The sequence below is a fragment of the Brienomyrus brachyistius genome, chromosome 16, assembly GCF_023856365.1.
Source record: "Brienomyrus brachyistius isolate T26 chromosome 16, BBRACH_0.4, whole genome shotgun sequence".
NCBI lineage: Eukaryota > Metazoa > Chordata > Actinopteri > Osteoglossiformes > Mormyridae > Brienomyrus > Brienomyrus brachyistius.
This window is the reverse complement of record NC_064548.1, coordinates 17,437,458-17,458,183: the sequence shown is the minus strand read 5'-3', so window position 1 is coordinate 17,458,183 and position 20,726 is coordinate 17,437,458. Positions and strand designations below refer to the sequence as shown.

The 20,726-nt window shown below is 41.4% G+C and overlaps 2 long non-coding RNA genes across 6 annotated transcripts; both read right to left on the bottom strand.

Moving 5' to 3' along the window:
* Positions 1-1,069: 1,069 nt before the first annotated feature.
* LOC125710321 (uncharacterized) lies at positions 1,070-10,576 on the bottom strand. 4 transcript variants are annotated; one of them, XR_007382964.1, is made up of 6 exons: positions 10,321-10,576; positions 9,894-10,235; positions 2,410-2,445; positions 1,952-2,077; positions 1,668-1,744; positions 1,070-1,277 (listed from the first exon to the last, which is right to left on the bottom strand). It is a non-coding gene; the product is annotated as an uncharacterized LOC125710321 (long non-coding RNA). The 4 variants fall into 4 exon arrangements; XR_007382962.1 differs by having other exon boundaries at positions 1,952-2,445; XR_007382965.1 differs by lacking the exon at positions 2,410-2,445.
* Positions 10,577-13,098: 2,522 nt separating this feature from the next.
* LOC125710303 (uncharacterized) lies at positions 13,099-20,172 on the bottom strand. 2 transcript variants are annotated; one of them, XR_007382954.1, is made up of 5 exons: positions 19,871-20,172; positions 19,452-19,787; positions 18,980-19,227; positions 18,818-18,894; positions 13,099-18,571 (listed from the first exon to the last, which is right to left on the bottom strand). It is a non-coding gene; the product is annotated as an uncharacterized LOC125710303 (long non-coding RNA). The 2 variants fall into 2 exon arrangements; XR_007382953.1 differs by having other exon boundaries at positions 18,818-19,227.
* Between the last annotated feature and the right edge of the window lie 554 nt (positions 20,173-20,726).

The window sequence follows — 20,726 nt, the reverse complement described above, 5'->3', positions numbered from 1 at the left end:
TGTACTGCATGTCATATACGGATAAAGCCGGTTCCTGAACTCAAAACGTGCGTCTTATATAATTTCTGTATTTTTTTCCCCTTTAGCTCCACATTTTATGCAGTTTACCCCTGCTCCATCGATGCCGGTAAAGATTTTGGACCCCATGAAAGAATATTATATTGGCCCTCCCACCCCACATCAATCGGATTATGTTCCAAATTATTTAAGGCCGTAGTCACTCAGGGGGCCCTTAGAATCGCCCTATAACCCCGCTTTACGGGGCCGCTGTCCTGCTCTATATATATGCGGATATCTGAGAGAGGATTCCAAAAACTGGAGGGCAATATGGAGAAAAGAATAATGCATTTTTAAATGATTCGATGCAATTTAACAAATCCAATAACAAACAATCCACTTTTAAGGTATATTTCGCAATTGATTTGTACTGGTAAATAATTACAATATTAGCTCGTAAACTGTTTATTTCACTTAACCGACCGATTATGTGAGCGTAATGACCTTGACGGCAGGTTCACCTATGAACAGATTTTCAATATTCTTATGTCATGTGACCAGCGTGGAAAATGTGACTGTGGTCACCCTAAAATAAGAAACGAGGTGTGCAGCCTTGGCGACAATTCATACACTGCTAACGAGGGAGGGGTGGGTGGAAATGCAGCATTTGTTTTGCACCCACCGCTGATACGCATCGCTGTCAACCATCACAGCTCTGTTCATAACCTGTATTTATGCTGAAGATGGTGTAGGACTCGACGAAGATGGCGTCACAGTGGAAAAGAACAATGAGGCCAGTGCGACTGGAGAATTAAGATGGAGTAGAGGGACTAACGTTCTTAATGGCGGTAGATGACCAGGCGGTGTCCGCCAAACACTGAATAGCTCCCGCAGAGACACTAGCCACATGTTCATAATAATAATAACAAGAGGCGGAAGGTTCCCAAGTCACTCACCCCCAGAGTGGGTGGAAAGTCACTCACCCCACGAGCCCAGATCAAAATGAAATTGCTGTTCTTCTGTTTCTGACTGGATTTCACGTCCTCCGGTTTGCGAAATGAAATCAGACTGCTTAACTTGTTATAAACTTTATTTATCAAATGTACATATATCAGTTATAATCTGTACAACGGAATAACAATGTCCATATAGAAATTCTACAATGAGGGCTTTATTGAGCAGCTGAGGTCAACTCACGAGGTTGGAAGTCTAAGTTCGCTGTATGTCGTTATTTCACGGCTTGATGCATTCAGCCTTTTCGGAAGTTGAACTACACTGTACTGTAAAACAAAAGCAGCGATACAGACTTTAATTGATTACTGAACATCACGGACTAAATAAGTGTACGACCCACTAGTACACAATGAGACCTTCAAAGAACTTAATCGTACGAGCAATTTCCTGGATTTATTTTAAAGTGGCTAAACTTGACTTACAAATGAGCCTATACAAAATACAAATAAGAAACACTCAATCATATTAATGTCTGCTAACCTGAAAATCAGACGTAAAGTGTAAGAAAGATTTTGCATCACGCAAAATGCTATGTAATGGGATACGACTGAGATAATTAAATGTTGCTACTTAATTTACAAACGCGCTTTTGTCACTGTTTGATAGCTACGAAGTAAATCATTCTGATTTAAGTTTAGGAAATGAAATCAGATTACCGTTATATCTTCCTGAGGTGCTTCCGATTTCTGTGCAAGTTTGCAGCCAGGAGCAGTGCAGAGTTTCTTTATCAAAACTAGAATAAATAATAAAGACTTGTGGTTTATTTTAGTTCCAATTGCTTTTTCCTAGTTAGTTTCTAGCTTGATAAATTCAGGTATTAATCTGCCTATAATGCTATACATCTGTGAAATGTTTTCATCATATATTAAATGTTAAAGACTCCTGAAAATGCCCAGGTAAACGTCAATCTTCGCAATACTCCTAACTTCCTTTAACTTACCCAGAATTATAACGATCAAAATGAAATTTAAAACAATGGCAGCGATAAGGAGTGTATTCTGAAAAATTCCGCATCGCTGCTCCTCTTGGGTATCAGAAGTCCGATTTTGACGTCCAGTGACCACGTCTGTAAAATATAACAACTTCAGTATTTTTAAATTAGCCGAGGAAGTTGTAAACGTGTTCTCTCCATTATTATAAATATTGATCTTGCAAATGTGAGTTGGCTGACAGCATAGTGGTATCGCTGTTTTAATTATAGAACGCAGAATTTGGGTTTGTTTTGAAATGCATGCTTTCGTAAGGTTGTTGTAGGCTTACCCACAGAAAACATCATAAACGCTGTAACAAAATATAGTCGAGTCCTAAGATATTTATGAAGAATAATGTAAATTCATTTTCTTCGGCATATCGCCAAGAATGTATTGCACTTAAAAATATAAAACATAAAAAGAGCACCTGTAATATTCAGTCGGGTTATGATTTCTGTAATATCTGTGGTAAGTACAGCAGGAGAAATAGCTAACAATGTAATATATACACATACATATATAACATATACATACGAAAATCGAAATGGTGTGGCTGGTGCTTATTAATCCTGTACAAAATATATGTGCAAGTGCACGCTTTGCAAAGCGCAGAGTGCAGTGTGCGGCATTCTGAATACGCCGAGATACAGGACTAAAGGATGAACTTTCAATTACGACGACAACTTTATTCAAAGCAGATGGTTAAATCACGGATTTACCTTTTACCTTGTAAGCGTGATGCTGTTCTACAGTAATTAAAACTATATGGATGTCAGTCCTCCTGATTAATTAAACCATTAAACAAAACCATTTAACAAAACATCATTTATCAAGAACAATGTGAATCAATTTCATGCAGAACGACTCCAAAGAAAAATATCTTACCCGTGAAGTTAATATTAACTGTAGTTCCGTTAAAGAATCTGACACCATCGCCAAGCACCCCACAGTAATATGTTGCATAATCTTCTGTTGTAAAATTATGTATAAACAGTCTGTTGTCGGCTTGTAAGGAATATTTGCTCTGCAATCCAGTATCATAGTAAAACGCACCAGCTGAAGCACCGCCGAATGAGCGCAGTATCAGCGCCGGCGGTCGTCCTGAGCGCTGCAGGTACCAATGAATTTGTGCCGTATGATTGTCACAGTCGATGCTTATGTTCTCCCCAGGATTAACTAGTGTCACATTCAAACTTTGGCTGGTCAAACAACGAACAGACAAACCTGGAGAAAGAAAAATAATTTTCATATATATATCCATTTCCTCCGTATACAAGCAATAGACATGAATGGCGATACACTGACTTACCCAAACACAGATAAAAGATTTTCGCCATTGTCATGCTCATGGCTGATTATCCTGTTTTTATGGTCTGCAAATAGTAGACGTGTCTTCAACTGAATTCTCAGCTACATGCAGGCAAACCATACAAACCATGAAAACGGAAATTTATCCACATATAACAAATAAAAAAGCTAGCCAATGTCCAGTTATATTTTGTAATTCATTTAGGCAGGACAATAAGTATCAGGTCATATCTTGATGTGCTGTGACAACTGGATATTGCGGAAAAACGCTGATCGCAATATGAGGAAAGAGTGGTTTAGCCTCGAAGATAATTTTCATACCAAGAAAGGGGGAGGAGTTATTACAACGACATTGTAAATGTTAAGAGGTGGAAAAGAATTCTGTTGAAGATATAATTTTATGGTTTGCAAATAATAGATGTGTCTTCAAATGAATTCTCAGCTACATACAGGCAAACTACACAAGCCATGTAATTTAAGCAATTTAGCAGTGGCCTATGTAACAAGTAAAAAGCTAGTCAGTGTCCAATTTTGTTTTACAATTGATTTATGCAGTTTACATCAAACTATCAGGTAAATATCATCAAACTATCAGGTAAATATCAGGTAATGTCAGCAAAATTAGTTTGACGTTAGTTTCAGCTATGAACGACTTCGTGATGTGCTGTTTACTTGACTATTGTGACACATTGGTTATTGTGCTAAAATGCTGATCGAAATTTGAGGAACGAGTGGTTTAGCATTGATCATTTCCACACCAAGAAAACACGCATCTCGCGCACCATCTGTATTGTACGTATCTAATGCACAAATGACTTTCTATTTTATCTACCTATAGGGTACCGACAAACCGCTAACGCAAAGGTGCAAAGTGCATAGATGTGATACACAGAACACAGTTAAAGTCTTACTGAAATACACTGGAGTTAGGCGTTGTAGCTGATGCTGTGTTGCTGTGGGTCAAGCGACATGCGGAAGCAGCGGGGGGTACGTGCGAAAAGCAGTAAAGAGTTTTTTTTATTGTTGATTATTGAACAAACACAGCAAGTTAACATTCCACACACAATGTTCCACTGCAATTAAACAGCAACCGCAACACAAATTACAAAAAAAAAAAAACATATATACATATGTAGACACTCATATTACATATACATATACGCATATATAAATAAACAACCAAAGGCGGGGGGGTTGGTTGTACATTCGGAAAAAACTATTTCAGTTTTGCACACAGTGTCTCAGCGTCACTGCCATGCATTTTAAAAAGCGATGGAGATTCTGAGACACTTTGCAGGCAAATGGAAGCCCCGTATAATGAGCTTGTATACAGATCTGACTTCCCTTGCATAGTGACAACGAATAAGATGTGCCGTGTGTGGCAGTTGATGTATGTGGGTACGCATCAATTAAAGTTGTGGCGCCCTATTTTGCACCGGTGGAAAACGTCGTGCAAAGTGTCTTTGCTAGTTTCTAACCAGCGCATTGCTATTTTCACGCCGACTGCGCACCTTATCAAAATAACGATTGGTTTTACGCTCGTGTCCCGCTCCTACAGCCCGGAATACACCGGATACTGTTGCGGCAGCGTATAGTATTGATTTTCATTTCGGCGCCCCAGCTTACAACGGCCGCACTGCTGCGTGAAACGCGTGGTTCACGCCTTGGCAGCGGCGCCTCATCTGGAGAGTCGGAGTTTTTCACACGTGGGGTAAGCTATTCTCATGAAAAATAGAGAGTTAAATGATCTTTTTGACAGCCATGCAGAAATCATATCAGCAACATCAAGTAAGTCACACCTTTCATTGTAGTTGAAATGTCTAAACTATACAATGAACATGAAAAAATATACATAATAATAATTTTATCCTTTGTGGCAGTTGCTTGTTACTATAGGAGTAAGTGCAGGTTCTATGTGTACTACATGTCAGAGACGGAAACCCAGTGCAGGCTATAATTAGATTACAACAGGTGAAGCGCAGTAACTGTGCTGCGCTCTGTCGCTCTTAACAAGGGTATACAAAAATCACAAAACAATCACAGGGGTTGCTGTACATCATCATTATTATTATTATTATTATTATTATTATTAGCTAGGCCTATTACTACTACAATTGAGCACATGCTTCTTAACCCTTGTCTAAATAAAAGTTACATTTATAATCAACTGAAATGCTATAGTCATTTTGTTATTGATGGTTATTATCAAAGATAAACTCAATGTAGGAAGATGGGCGGTGTGGAGACCCGCAGTGACGCCACACAGCCAGTGTGTTCCGGGCCTAGCAGTGCTGTTTTTGAGGTGTGGCTGGGTGCATGTTGGGGGGTTGCTGTTTTTACCAATGGGACACACTGATGCTGATGATACACACACATATGCAGTTGAGAGTGAGGCTTGGGGTCCGAGGACTGGGGCAGGCCATTTTTCAGGCACCCCTGGATCATTTTCGTGGTATTGGCAGTAGTGGTGTGGTGTTTGGGGGGGGGGGGGGGGGGGGGGGGGGGGGGGTAAGGGCCTTGTTGAAGAGCCTAACAGAGAGGTGAGGATTCCACTGACCTTCTGATCAAAGGTGCAGGAGCCCAAACCGCTGAGACACACGTTACATTTTCTAACCCTGAATGAATGAAATCTGGACATCTGTGGACCTTCTTTACTTTTTCTATTAATAATTTTTTTTCTGTATAAAATTGATGTTAAAAGCGCTGTGTCTGTGTCCACTGACTAACTTAACTTGTTCTACGTACAGTTTAATGTAAACAGCAAGCCGTCCACTGACGGCCTGCCAGTGCAGTGCGGGGACATCAGTGGTGCACTGCCAGTGTTTGTGACGGCGAGCGACGTACACGTTGCCCTGTGGAGAGTAAACACCAGGAAAGCTGTGGGACCGGATGGCGTCACCAGACGTGTACTGCGGAGCTGCGCTGACCAGCTAGCCGATGTGTTCACCCATGTTTATAACGAGTCTCTGGTGTTAAAAAACCCACAATCGTCCCAATTACAAAGTGTAACAAGCCCTCAGGCCTCAATGACTATCGCTCTGTGGCCATAATATCCCTTGTCATGAAGGTGTTTGAGAGACTTAAGAACTTCATCTGCTTTTCCATCCCCAACTCCTTCGATCCACTGCAGTTTGCCTACTGCACCAACAGATCGACCGAGGATGCCATCTCTCATGTCCTACACACTACCCGCACTCATGTGGATGGAAAGAGGGAGAATTATGTGAGAATGCTGTTTGTAGACTATAGCTCAGCATTCAGTACCATAGTTCCCCTCAGACTGTTCACCAAGCTGAAGGATCTGCGACTGAGTGACCAGCTGAGCAGATGGATTCTGGATTTCCTTACAGGAAGACCCCAGGTGAGCACTGTCAAGTACCCCGGCGTCCACCTACAGGAGGACCTCACCTGGTCCACACACACACTTGCTCTGGTCAGCAAGGTGAGGCAGCTGCTCTACCATCTGTAAGGAGGTGCAAGGTATTTCCTACTGTCCTAAAGGCCTTCTACTTGGCTGAAGTAGAGAACATCCTGACCATTAGCATCACATCATGGTTTGGGAACAGCTCCATCCAGGATCGGAAAGCCCTGCAGAGGGTGGTTAGAGCAGCTGGGATCTGCCTTGCCCTCCTTAAAGGACATTTACACCAGCCGCTATAAGACCAGAGCAACAAAAATTTCCAAGGACCCCTCCCACCCCAATAACTCCAAAACATGCTGAGGCTAATTGGAGTTGCTAAATTGCCCATAGGAGTGCATTCGTGAGTGACTGGTGTGTGAGTGTGCCCTGCGATGGGCTGGCCCCCATCCTGGGTTGTTCCCTGCCTCGTGCCCATTGCTTCCGGAATAGGCTCCGGACCCCCTGCAACCCAATAGGATAAGCGGTTTGGAAAATGGATGGATGGATGTACAGCTGCTCAGAATACCGGGGTTACATTTCACTGCATGTTGTATGTGTACAACTGTGTATGTTACGAATAAAAGTTGATTTTTCAATGTGGTTTTGGAATGACTGCTGAATGTAATGATAATCAAAAATAGGATATTTAGAGGGGCGGCATGGTGGTGCAGTAGTTAGCACTGCTGCCTCACATCTCTGGGACCTGGGTTCGAGTCTCCACCTGGGTCACATGTGTGTGGAGTTTGCATGTTCTCCCCATGTCATCGTGGGGTTTCCTCTGGGTACTCCGGTTTCCCCCCACAGTCCAAAAACATGCTGAAGCTAATTGGAGTCACTAAATTGCCCGTAGGAGTGCATGTGTGTGTGAATGGTGTGTGAGTGTGCCCTGCGATGGGCTGGCCCCCCGTCCTGGGTTGTTCCCTGCCTCGTGCCCATTGCCTTCGGGATAGGCTCCGGACCCCCCGCGCCCCAGTAGGATAAGCGGTTTGGAAAATGGATGGATGGATGGATGGACCTTGTCACAAATGGTTGACAGATTTTGCTGCATGTCAGGGAAATTTGCGGCCCAAATGTGTGTCAGACATTGTTCCGCTTCCCCCAACCGACTTCACACCAAAATAAAACACTGTAGTTAAAGGTACATCTCATCTGCTCTTGTCCGAATGCTACATGCTGCAGTGTTTGAAATGAAACATACATGAGTGCTTTATAAAATAAAATAGTTTTTATTTGTTTGTTTATTTAAAATCCATTTTCAGCAGGATTTGGTTCATTGTGAAATGGAACAACAATAGTATAGAAAAGTTAAATTCGGAATGAAGAAGATAAACCTGAAATATCAGTAGGATAAGAGAAAAAAAAACACTTAAAATCACCCTTTTCAGCACCTTGCTTGCAGGGTTCTACTCAAAAGGTACATTTTGTTTTGCTATTGTAGATCTTTTAGTACCCAAAGCACAAATGCATCTTCTTTAATTATTGCAGTTTGCTGAGACTGGAACCATAAGTTCGGTGTAAATGACTGCTGACATTTCTGTTTCATTGTACTGGAAAACAAAGACAGCAATACATCAAAGACTGACACCATCACAAAGTCAGCGCACTATAACCACAAATGATGAGATAATGAGAACTTCAATGCACATAAATCTACATGCATCATCTTGGATTTATTTAAAAGCATATGTCTTTCAATCAAATGTTTACAACCTTATTAGTGTTTTTATATATACAAACTGTAACTCAGACTTAATGTTTCTAACAGGCAATACAAGGACTGTGTAACAAGATACTGCATAGAGAATTAAATTACTCTTTAATGTTAAATCATGGCCGAAATCACAGTAATATCATTTTACTTCAAATTTAGAAATGAAAAGTAGATTACCATTAGGCCTCCGTGTTTCCAAGGTTCTTCCAATGTCTTGGCAGGTCTGCAATTATTCGATCTCTTCAGCATGCCTGCGAATACTAAAACGGTAAAAAGTATGTATAAAATAAATAGTCTTAAAATAAAATAGTAAACGGGGTTTTTCTCAACTGAGTTTGGTCATTTTAATGGGTCTGTAAATACTCGTATAACCTACGATAAATCGTTTCACTCAAACAAGTCTGGTCATTAAGGTTAAACTTCTCAGCATTTATCATGTTTACATTTGAATGCAGGATACACCATCAGTTTATTACAGGATAGATTCATTTGAGGCGTCATCTATCCACCCATCTATCCATGTATTATGTTAAACGTTCCCGAAATAGTAAACTAAACATTACTTTATGAAATACATCCAACTTACCTAAGACTATAACCACCAAAATGAGACTTATAATGATGACAGCGATAAAGAATGGATAGCATATAGTTGTGCATTGCTGCTCCACCCGAGTACAAGAAGTCAGATTTTGAAGCCCAGTGGCCACGTCTGCAAAATATAACAGCTTAAGGATTTTTCAGGTTTCAAGTAGCTGAAGAAGTTGTAAACGTATAAATGTTTATCTTGCAAATGTAAATCGCCGACAGCATAAGAGGATCGCGGTTTTAATTCGGAAACAGAATTCGATTTTGTTTTGAAACGTTTTCGTAAGGTGCATGTAGGCTTACCCACAGGGAACATCATAAACGGTGTAACAAAATACTAGTTGAGTCTGAAGATATTTATCAAGAACAATGCAAATTCACTTTCTTCAGAATATCATCATAGAATTTATTACATTAGAAAAAAACATAAAAATGGCACATGTAGCCTAATATTCTGGTTAAGAATTCTCTAATATCTTTGTTAATTACAGCAGGAGAAGTAGCTAACAATGTAATATATACACATACAAATATAAAACATAGGCCTACATACGAAAATGGAAATGGTGTGGCTGATGCTTATTAATCCTGTACAAAATATATGTGCAAATGCACGCCCTACAAAGCGCGGAGTGCAGTGTGCGGCATTCTGAATACGCCGAGATACAGGACTAAAGGATGAACTTTCAATTACGACGACAACTTTATTCAAAGCAGATGGTTAAATCACGGATTTTACTTTTACCTTGTAAGCGTGATGCTGTTCTACAATAATTAAAACTATATGGATGTCAGTCCTCCTGATTAATTAAACCATTAAACAAAACCATTTAACAAAACATCATTTATCAAGAACAATGTGAATCAATTTCATGCAGAACGACTCCAAAGAAAAATATCTTACCCGTGAAGTTAATATTAACTGTAGTTCCGTTAAAGAATTTGAAGACACCATCGACAAGCTCCCCACAGTAATATGTTGCACAATCTTCTGTTGTAAAATTATGTATAAACAGTCTGTTGCCGGCTTGTAATGAACATTTGCTCTGCAATCCAGTATCATAGTAAAACGCACCAGCTAAAGCACCGCCGAATGAGCGCAGTATCGGCGCCGGCGGTCGTCCTGAGCGCTGCAGGTACCAATGAATTTGTGCCGTATGATTGTCACAGTCGATGCTTATGTTCTCCCCAGGATTAACTAGTGTCACATTCAAACTTTGGCTGGTCAAACAACGAACAGACAAACCTGGAGAAAGAAAAATAATTTTCATATATATATCCATTTCCTCCGTATACAAGCAATAGACAGGAATGGCGATACACTGACTTACCCAAACACAGATAAAAGATTTTCGCCATTGTCATGCTCATGGCTGATTATCCTTTTTTATGGTCTGCAAATAGTAGACGTGTCTTCAACTGAATTCTCAGCTACATGCAGGCAAACCACACAAACCATGAAAACGGAAATTTATCCACATATAACAAATAAAAAAGCTAGCCAATGTCCAGTTATATTTTATAATTCATTTAGGCAGGACAATAAGTATCAGGTCATATCTTGATGTGTTGTTTAAATGACAACTAGTTATTGAGGAAAAATGCTGATTGCAATATGAGGAAAGACTTTATATCAAGGTCATTCTCACACCAAGAAAAGGGGAGGAGATAATATAACCACATTCTAAATGTTGTTTCGGAAAAACACTTTGTACCAACCTTTGGGTCTCTCTGTGCATCACAGCTGCAGTTTGATGTTTGCACCTGGGAGGCCAAGAAACCCTATTGTATGTGTTCAGATGTGTATCTGAGACACACATGATCTATTGTTTTGTCTACTTGTAGGGTACCAACAAACCACTTATGCAAAGGCGCAAAGTGCATAGATGCAGTACAAAGAAGACAATTATAACCACACTTTAATAGAGTGGAGTAGGTGTGTGATTTTAGTTGGTTCTTGGTCACATGTGTAACTAAGCTCTGTTGCAGTAGGCCTACCTTTTGGGTTCAGTATCGCAGTGCTATGTAATCTTTCTGAACAGCTAAATTAAGTATCTCAAAGTAATAGTCAGTCTCCCTAATCTTGATTTGTAAGCCCACATAAAAATATTACACTCACAACACCATCGACTTCCTGAGCCTTGGCGGTAAAGAACTGCATCAAAACCACTAACTCAAACAAATAACTGCTAAATCCATACATAATTGACCACTGGATATGGAGATGCTTGACTGTACATTTATGTTTTCTTGCACTGACCACTGTAACTCTCTTTTCCTTTCTTAGTAAGATGCCTTTATGCTGTTTACGGTCAGTTCAGAATACTTCAGCATGTCTCCTTACTTAATCTAGTAAATGGTCCCATGTGACTTCCCTTCTAAAACCTCTGTACTGACTCTATAAGAGCAGGCTGAGCAGCAATTCTCAACCCATGGGTCACGACCCAAATTTGGGTTGTAGCAAGTTCTGAAAGGGTCGTGAGGCAGAGTTGGAAAGCATCTTAAAACTAGTAAGCCCCTGTGCTGATCTACAATCAGATTTCCCAGCCACAATCTTAGAATTAACTTATATAAACAGGTCTTGGGTCTGCAAATGCTTAGCGCAAAACTAGTGAACACGCAACCAATCCAAGAAGCCAAACCGCAGATGCTTATTTTAAAATTACCTGGCACATCCAATCGGATTTGTGTGATAGGTATTGATTGGTGCAAATTGCAGAGTGTACTGCGTGCTTGACCATAGAGTTCGTTGAAACCTATACTTGATATAGGGTTGTGACTGAGCTGGTATGGTAAAAATTGGGTCGCTGTGCAGAAAAGGTTCAGAAGCACTGGTGTACAGGAAACCACCAGTGAGCAGCAGAGGGTGCCAGTAAGCAGGCAGAAGCACTGGTCTTCTAGAAATGTCTTTGTATGGATGCGTAACTGTCGCCATTGATTTCTCTCTGTTGGATAATGCACAATTTTGAGTGGACGTGATGATTACATCACCGGAAGTTGCGCTTGCAAAGTGCTGGCTGAAAAGCAGAAGAAACAAACAGAGGCTAATGTGCAAAGACCCAAAAATAAAGAGACAAAATGTCCGGTTGCGCTTTTGGCCGCGAACATAGAAATTCAAAAAACAACAAGCTTCATTTTCATAGGATGCCATCATCAAAGACGACGTTTGAATTGAAACAGGTTAATAACATTCACAAATATAACAGGCACACTGAATTAGCCCTGCAGCATAAATAATATTTAGCCCTATAAATATTGGGCTTAATCCATCCATCCATTTTCCAAACTGCTTATCCTACTGGGTCATGGGGGGTCCGGAACATATCCCGGAAGCAATGGGCACGAAGCAGGGAGCAACCCAGGATGGGGGGCCAGCCCATTGTAGGGCACACACACGCACACACACGCACACACACATACCTACGGGCAATTTAGTGACTCCAATCAGCCTCAGCATGTTTTTGGACTGTGGGGAGGAAACTGGAGTATCCGGAGGAAACCCCACGACAACATAGGGAGAACATGGAAACTCACACATATGACCCAGGCGGAGACTCGAACCTGGGTCCCAGAGGTGTGAGGCAACAGTGCTAACCACTGCACCACCATGCCACCCCCAGGGTTAATCCTTCTCGGATTATTTATATATGATTTTGGAGCTCATACCTAAATACCGCCACTTCTGACACAACAACAACAACAAATTTATTTTTGTATAGCGTATTATCACAACATTACATTGTCTCAAAGCGCTTTACAGCATCCTCACCCAAAGCCCCCAGTGAGTAAGCCAAAGGCGACAGTGGCAAGGAAAAACTCCCAAGAAGGAAGAAACCTTGGGAGGGACCAGACCCAAAGGGGGAGCCCATCCTCCAGGGGGCGGCAGGGAGAGTCAAACAGGAGAGATGGTTAGGTGCCAAAGATGGTTAAGTGCCAAGTCACACTATCCCAATCATAAGATTTGAGAAATAACTGTAGAGCAGGGAGGATGACAAGCCAGTGCCGAGTCTTCCAATCGCCAGGCGGAGTATGAGAAATTAAATGTACAATTAGTCAAAGTAAATATTTTTTATTTCTGAAATGCAAAACCACACAACTGATCTGTTTCTTTTTGCTACAATTTTATGTTCCACCCACAAAACACGTCATGTTTGTTTGCAAACACGAAAGTGGTCTATGACGTGTCAGTCATAGTGACGGAGTGCCATCAGTCTGGTTTACACTTGGTTTTAATGCATCGTGCGGATCTGATCGCAGGTGTACAGCTAAATACAAGTGCTAACGACCTTCAAGACGCATCCGACCACTCAAATCACTTGCTGAGGTGGTCTGGATGCATTTGACCACATATCTTTTGTAGTGTAAACCCTAATATGTGTCCTGATGCATCCCCAAAGAATGACACAATAATTTCACTATTTTTAACATGTTAACATTTCACATGTCGTTATCGAGCTAAATATCCATTAATAATCTAATACAACACGTCGGTCGGACTAACAAGCAGAATGCAAATGATTTCTTAATAATAATTAATTGTGACTGGCAGGCCAGGACAGCTGTGAATAACAAGGAGGTTGTTATAAAGGGAGAACAACCCCTTTTATTTAGTCCTGAATATTACTACCACAGACACTTAAACAAGCAGGAACCAGCTACAGCAGGAAACACAGGGAGGTCAGATGCTGGACTGTCAGTTATACACACGGTGGGTAATTTATACAATGGCTAAAAACACACCAGGATTGGACAGGTTCACATATGACACAGGCAGATGCACAAGCAACAATAGGAAATACAAGAAGTATTAACAATAATAAGATGACAAGAGACTATTTACAGTATGATGGGATATACAAATCCCACCGGCGCTACACTGCCCCCCAGTGGTCGAGTCTCCAACTAATTTGTGAAGCAAGTCCCAGAGGGCCAGTGGCAGCCGACGGTATTCCTTCCAGAAGGTCCTCCTGGCCAGGTAACACCACTCCCCGTGACTCCCACAGCCAGGCCCCCTTGTCTGTGGACTGCCAGCTTATAGAGCAGCTGGGGGCCACCGGCAGTGTGGCTCCTTTCAGGCCTCGGCCCTTCTTCCTCCCCTGCTTGGTGGGCCGTGATGATGTGCGCCAGGCTGGTCCTACCACAGGGCCTCCTGCTCGCATGGATGGGCAGCCCTGCACAGCAGCTTTTGCTCCCGCAGGAAGTGGCTGTGCTGCTCCTCCAACGTGCTGCGATCCTGGGCCTGCTGGCTCTCCTGGGTGCGACGCACCTTATCCTGGCCAAGCAACACCATCTCGCAGCCACATAATGCCGCGTCTACCAGACACGTCTGGCGGTTGCGCTCCTGCTCCCAGCTGGTCAGCTTGCCGCACTGCCACTTCTGCTCCATGGACTCCCGTACCACCTCCCGAGCTAGCCAAGGCTCCCTGCTGCGGCACGCCTCCTCATGCTCCAACATACTGGTCATTGTGGTCACACCATGGCTCTTCACGGCTGACAAGTGGGGACCCATTGACGGCTGGTCAGTGGCCAGAGTCTGCTGTGGTGAATTTTCCATATTCCTGCATAAATATGACATCAGATTTTCACAAAAGTCCTATAAGTAGGCGAAGAAAACACAACTGAAAAACAAAATCATACTTAGTCATTCATTTACTGAGAAAAATGATCCAATGTCACAAACCAGTGAGTGGCAAAAGTATGTGAACCTTTGTTTTTAATTTTTTTTGTTATTTGGTGTGACCCCCTTTTGCATCAATAACTGCAAATAAATGTTTCCGGTAAATCTTCATCAGTCCTGCACATCGGCTTGGATTTTCTCAAATGAATTCTACAATATTGGACATATATCTATATATATTCGATAGGTCAGAACTTTGACTTGGCCATTCCAAAAACTTTATTTTATTCTTCTTCAACCAGCCTATCCTGGAAGCAATGGGTGCGAGGAAAGGAACAATTTAGCAACTCCAATTAGCCTCAGCATGTTTTTCACAACGACATGGGGAGAACATACAACCTCCCCACACATGTGACCCAGGCGGAGACTCGAACCCAGGTCCTAGAGGTGTGAGGCAACAGTGCTAACCACTGCACCACCATGCCACCCCCCTTGATGGAATCCTGTTCATTTAATATAAACAAGGTGCCCATTCACACCTGATTATCACATTGACTGACAACCATGACATCAATTAAGAACACCTGACTCTAATCTCACCTTCAAATTACCTTCTATGTTCACATATTATTGCCATTCACAGATATGTGACAGTGGATTATTTTCCTCAATAAATAAATGACAAAGTATGATATTTTGTCTCATTTGTTCAGTTGCGTTATCTTCACCTACACTCTCAGAAAAAAGGGTAAAACTTTGTACCTATGCTTGTCCCTGGGGCTGTATCCATGTAATTGTACCTTTTTTAGGTACAGAATTGAACTCTGAGGAAGATCCCAAAGGTACAAACAGCATTAATGTACCATCAGTAATACAGAAATGTTTCTCAGAGTCCATTTCTGTACGTTAAAAGGTATAATTACCTACAGTGTACAATTGGCAGACCCTTGAGAATACAGTCCCAGTGACAAGAAGTGGTTTTACCCTTTTTTGATAGAGTACTTTTAGGACTTGTGCGAAGATCTGATTATCATTTTAAGTCATATTTATGTAGGAATATGGAAAATTCTGATGGGTTCACTAACTTTCAAGCATCACAACTGCAGCTAGTCGACTCAAGCCTGAAAACACTAACACGCTCTTCTTCCTAAACAAACACCTGAAAATATCACATAACCAGCAGTTTAAAGAGAGTTTTAAAAAGGTTCTGAAATGTTCTTTGTATTTGTTAAATTTTGATGCAGAACGAACATTTTGGTACATAAAGTACCTGTGTCAGTATTAAACAATGTCAGTATCGCCCATTCATACCGCACACAATGTGTGTGTGTGACGTAAAGGAGAGAAACCACTATGGCCTTTGTAAGGAAGGAGAGAGTCGCACTCCGCAGAGACAGCGGTGCCACCGAATAGGACAGAGGTGACGGACACTGAAGGTGGAGCGGCAGATGCTCAGTACGTATAAGCTGATATCTGCCGAGCTCAGATACACTCCTGCACAAAAAGGTGACATCATTGTTGCACGTTCACAATACAAACACTGGGTGGAAAATACCTTGCCCCCCCGCACCCTTTGTTCAGAACAAAAGATCTCATCTACTTTTAACTATATGCTATGTGCTGCCGTTTTTATTAAATGTATCACTCTGCTTTATTTTTTTTTCCACACCTGTTATCTGTGTGAAGCATCAACAGTTCAAAAGCCCTAAATTATGAACCATTAAGATAGAAGAATGAAAATAAAATAACAGGGAACGAATAACACACGGATCCACGGCATTCCATATCATTCTGTCCAGCACTCTTGCAGGGATCAACACAAACGAGGCATTTTGTGCTGGTGTTTGTACATCTTTTAAATACCCAAACCCTGAAACTGTCTTTTTAAATTGCAACATGCTAATGAAACTGGAACCAGAAGTTTGGTGTAAATGCTTGTTGACTTTTATGTTACACCGTACCGGAACTCAACAGAAACAATAATTTTAGGCTGACGGGGCGTGACAGATGGACGATCTACATTGTGGTTTATGCTGAAAGGGGAGTTTATTGTAAAATGAACTCACAGACAAAATGAAACCGCGAAGGGTCAGAACAACGGAAGTTAATAAAACAAGAAATAACCAGTCTAAGAAATTCAAGGGAAACATACACATTCAGGGGGGGAAAAAAACTGCAGTCTAACACATAAAACCTCAACAAAGACCACACATGAACAAAACACCACAACCAACAGAAGCACAGGGCAAGGGCAGTCGCTTAAATACGGAGGTAATGAGGGCTTAAATAAGGGACAGGTGCGGGCTATTACTAACCAACCACAAACACAAGAGACTAGGGGCAACGATGAACAGGTGGGGGTAATAAACAAATAATTCGGGGACAAGCACAAAGGAGATGCTAGAATGTGGGAACAGAACATACTATAAGACTATATGAGGGATAGCTATGGTGCAAAACAAGGGTCCAAACAGAGATACAAGAAAACATAATGAGCGAGGTTATTTACAACAGAATCCAGGGCAGAAAAACAAAATGTAGAACCAAAATGTCCCATAATGGAAGGGTTGCTTGGGGTAAAATCACCCATTTAGCCTATTGAGCTATGTGGGGCCCTGGGGGGAGGCGGAAGAACAAAAAAATGTGGGAAACATGAGGAAAATGGGATGGCCAGCGACACCTGCTGGCGAAACAGGGAGCTGACAAGCTGAACGGGAACATTATAAGCTGAAACATGGTTGGACTAGCCATCTTGCATTCAGCAGTTTCCCAATGGGCTGGTGTAGATGTGGGGTGGCCAGATTTACCAAGAGGAACCCTCGCCTTCCCAGGGTTTGAAAAATGAAACCCCCTACCCCAGGCAAAACATTATGGCCGTAAAAGATTAAGGCTAAGTCGGCTAAGCTCCTGTCATGGGGCCATCAGTGACCCCAAAGTCCAGGGTCAAAATTTAATTCCAGTCCATCCCAGGACTGAAACAACCACAAAGTCTGTGAATTAAGCACAAATGAAGAGATACCCAACCATATTTAGGGATGCTACTTATTATAGTTTTGTTTTTTTTTTCCCCTGAAAAGTTGGTCGGGGATGGATCAGGGTCCCTATATAACTTGGGGGGGGGGGGTGTGTGTCCTGTTCCCCCCACCATCTACACCCCTGCAGTGGGGAAATTGCTGCCTATAGTGGAAATCATTGTTCTGCCCATAACTCAGTCAACGATCTACAGTGAGCTTGGGAAAGGGGAGGGGTTGATATTCCCACTCTGTCTTTATGCAGAAGGTCTGCGCTGGACTCTACGAGGATGGTGTCACTCTGGAAAAGGACAATGAGGGCAGTGTGACCAGTGAATGAAGATGGAGCAGAGGGACTATAGGAACTAACTTTCTCAAGGGTGGTAGATGATCAGGTGGTATCTGCCAAACACTGAATAGCTCATGTACAATGTTCAATTCATCTTCATAAAGCGCCTCTCACAACAGAGTCGTCCCAATGCGCTTTACATGGATGTTTTGTGATACATTTGACATCATTTGACAGAGTAATACAGAACAGAAAAAAGGAAGGAATAACATTTTAAAAGTAACCCAGAGTAGAGACACTGTGACCTAAAATAATAAGAGGCGGTATGTTCCCAAGTCACTCACCCTGGGTCACCCCATGAGCTCAGGCCAAAGTACGATATTGTCGGTTAGTGAAATTGCTGTTCCTGTTCATGACTTCAAATACGTTTGTCAAATGAAACCCATCAGACTGCTTAACTTATCTTTATGTGTTAAATATGCGTTTTTCACTGGGAATTTGTTTTGCATTCCCAGTTATAATTTGTACAAAGTAATAAAAATAGCCCAAAAAAGGTCTTTTAAGCAGTGCAGGGCAGCTCACGGGGTTGGAAGACGAACTTCGCCGTATGCAGTTATTTCTCAGCTTCATACATGCTGTTTTTCAGAAACCTCCATTACACAGTACTGTAAAACATGAGCGATGATAAGGAATGTAATTACTGACCGTTATACAGACTGCAACAGTTACTAAATAAGTGGATTACACATGAAAAGTCAATGACATTTTAAAGAACTTAACTTACTTATAAATATAGAAAACGCAAATAAGTGTTCAATCGTATAAATATACCTGTTAACTTGAAAATCTGATAAAGTGTTTGTTGTCACTGTAATAATGTGATTTAAGCTTAGAAAATAAAATTTGAATACCGTTGTATCTTCCTCGGGTGCTTCCACTTTCTGGAAAAGTTTGCAGTTAAGAGCAGTGCAGAGTTTCTTTGTCAAAACTGAAATAAATAATAGACACGATTTTTTTAGTCATCGTCCGTCCAATCGCTTCTCCTGGACAGTTTTGTAGTCCGGGTTACTTACGTAGTGTATTTTTTTCATATCTGTGAAATATTTTTTATCTTGTTAAATGTTATAGATTTCCGAAAAATGTATGTAAATGATGCTTTTAGTGATATTACTAACTTCTTTTAACCTAGGCCTACCTAGGATTATAACGATCAACGTGAAATTTAAAACGACGGCAGCAATAAACACTGAATTACGAAAAATTCCACATCGCTGCTCCACTTGACTGTCAGAGGTCAAAATTTGATGTCCATTGACCATGTCTGCAAAAAAATAAATATTTTATTAAGCCTACTGCAGATTCAATTATAGATTTCTGTTTAGTTCCATGCTGGTTTCATAAAATTGTTATACTCCTTAATGAAAACATCATAAGCGCAGTAATAAAAACACTATTATTTGAACATTTGAGACTAGACCTATTCACTTTATTCAGAATACAGTATCGCCAAAGGACTAATTACAGAATAAAGTAGAAAGATCTTACCTGTAACATTCAGTCTGATTCCGTTAAAGAATCTGAAGACACCATCGCCAAGCACCCCACAGTAATATGTTGCACAATCTTCTGTTGTAAAATTATGTATAAACAGTCTGTTGCCGGCTTGTAATGAATATTTGCTCTGCAATCCAGTATCATAGTAAAACGCATCAGCTAAAGCACCGCCGAATGAGCGCAGTATCGGCGCCGGCGGTCGTCCTGAGCGCTGCAGGTACCAATGAACTTGTTCCGTATGACTGTCACAGTCGATGCTTATGTTCTCCTCAGGATTAACTAGTGTCACATTCAAGCTTTGGCTGGTCAAACAACAAACAGACAAACCTGGAGAAAGAAAATTAGTCACTCACATAGGCTTATATCCATTTTCCTGAACATCGACCAGTAATAGCAGTGCCTCGACTCACCCAAACACAAATGTATGAATCTTGCCTTTGCCATTCTTGTGGCTGATCCTACTTACACCTCAAATGTTTCTCTTGCTTTGTGATTAGCAAATATCAGACGTGTCTTCTGCTGAATTCTCGGCACAGGTAAACTACGACATAAACATATAAACGTGTCCGTTTAATATTGCCCGATTATATTTCGCAGGGAAAGCAATATCACCCGACAAGCAGTTAACCATCCAGCTAATTTACTACGAAGTAGTCCGTTCCGTTTATATATCATCTGCTGCTCTTGAAATGAGGAAAAAGTGCGGTTTAGTATTTAAGATCATTCCCACGCCAAAAAACGGGGTGGAGTTATTATAACTTTTAGTTTGGGGTGGGAAAGCATTGCTGCGTTTTGCCCTCGCTTCTTTGTATATCTGTGCATCAATGCTGTTTTCTTAAGTTTCCTATGGTGTTGGGGTCGGCACCGACCCATTTGTAAGTTTTAAATGCATAAAAGCACCACATAAATTTGTGTACTGCATCAATGCTTTTTCACTTTGTCAGGAATCTCTTAAAAAAATCACTAAATTATAAATGCTCTGGTCAACATTATAACAGCTCTGGTGTTGGGGTCAGCACCGACCCCTTTTTAAGTTTAAAGTTTTAAGTTGCTGGCCGGTAAAAATACCGCTCGAGGGGCGGCAGTAGCTCCGTGGCGGCCCGGCGTGTTCCCTGGACGGGGGAAGCTGCCTGAGAAGTCACCTTAGCAGCAGCTTAGCCACATCAGCCGTTTGTGGGGCATTTGGTTGCATTTCCTCCAATGGTTCTGGCGAATATATTTTTAAATGTGGTGCATGAAGTGAGAACATGGTTTCCATGACAGTCT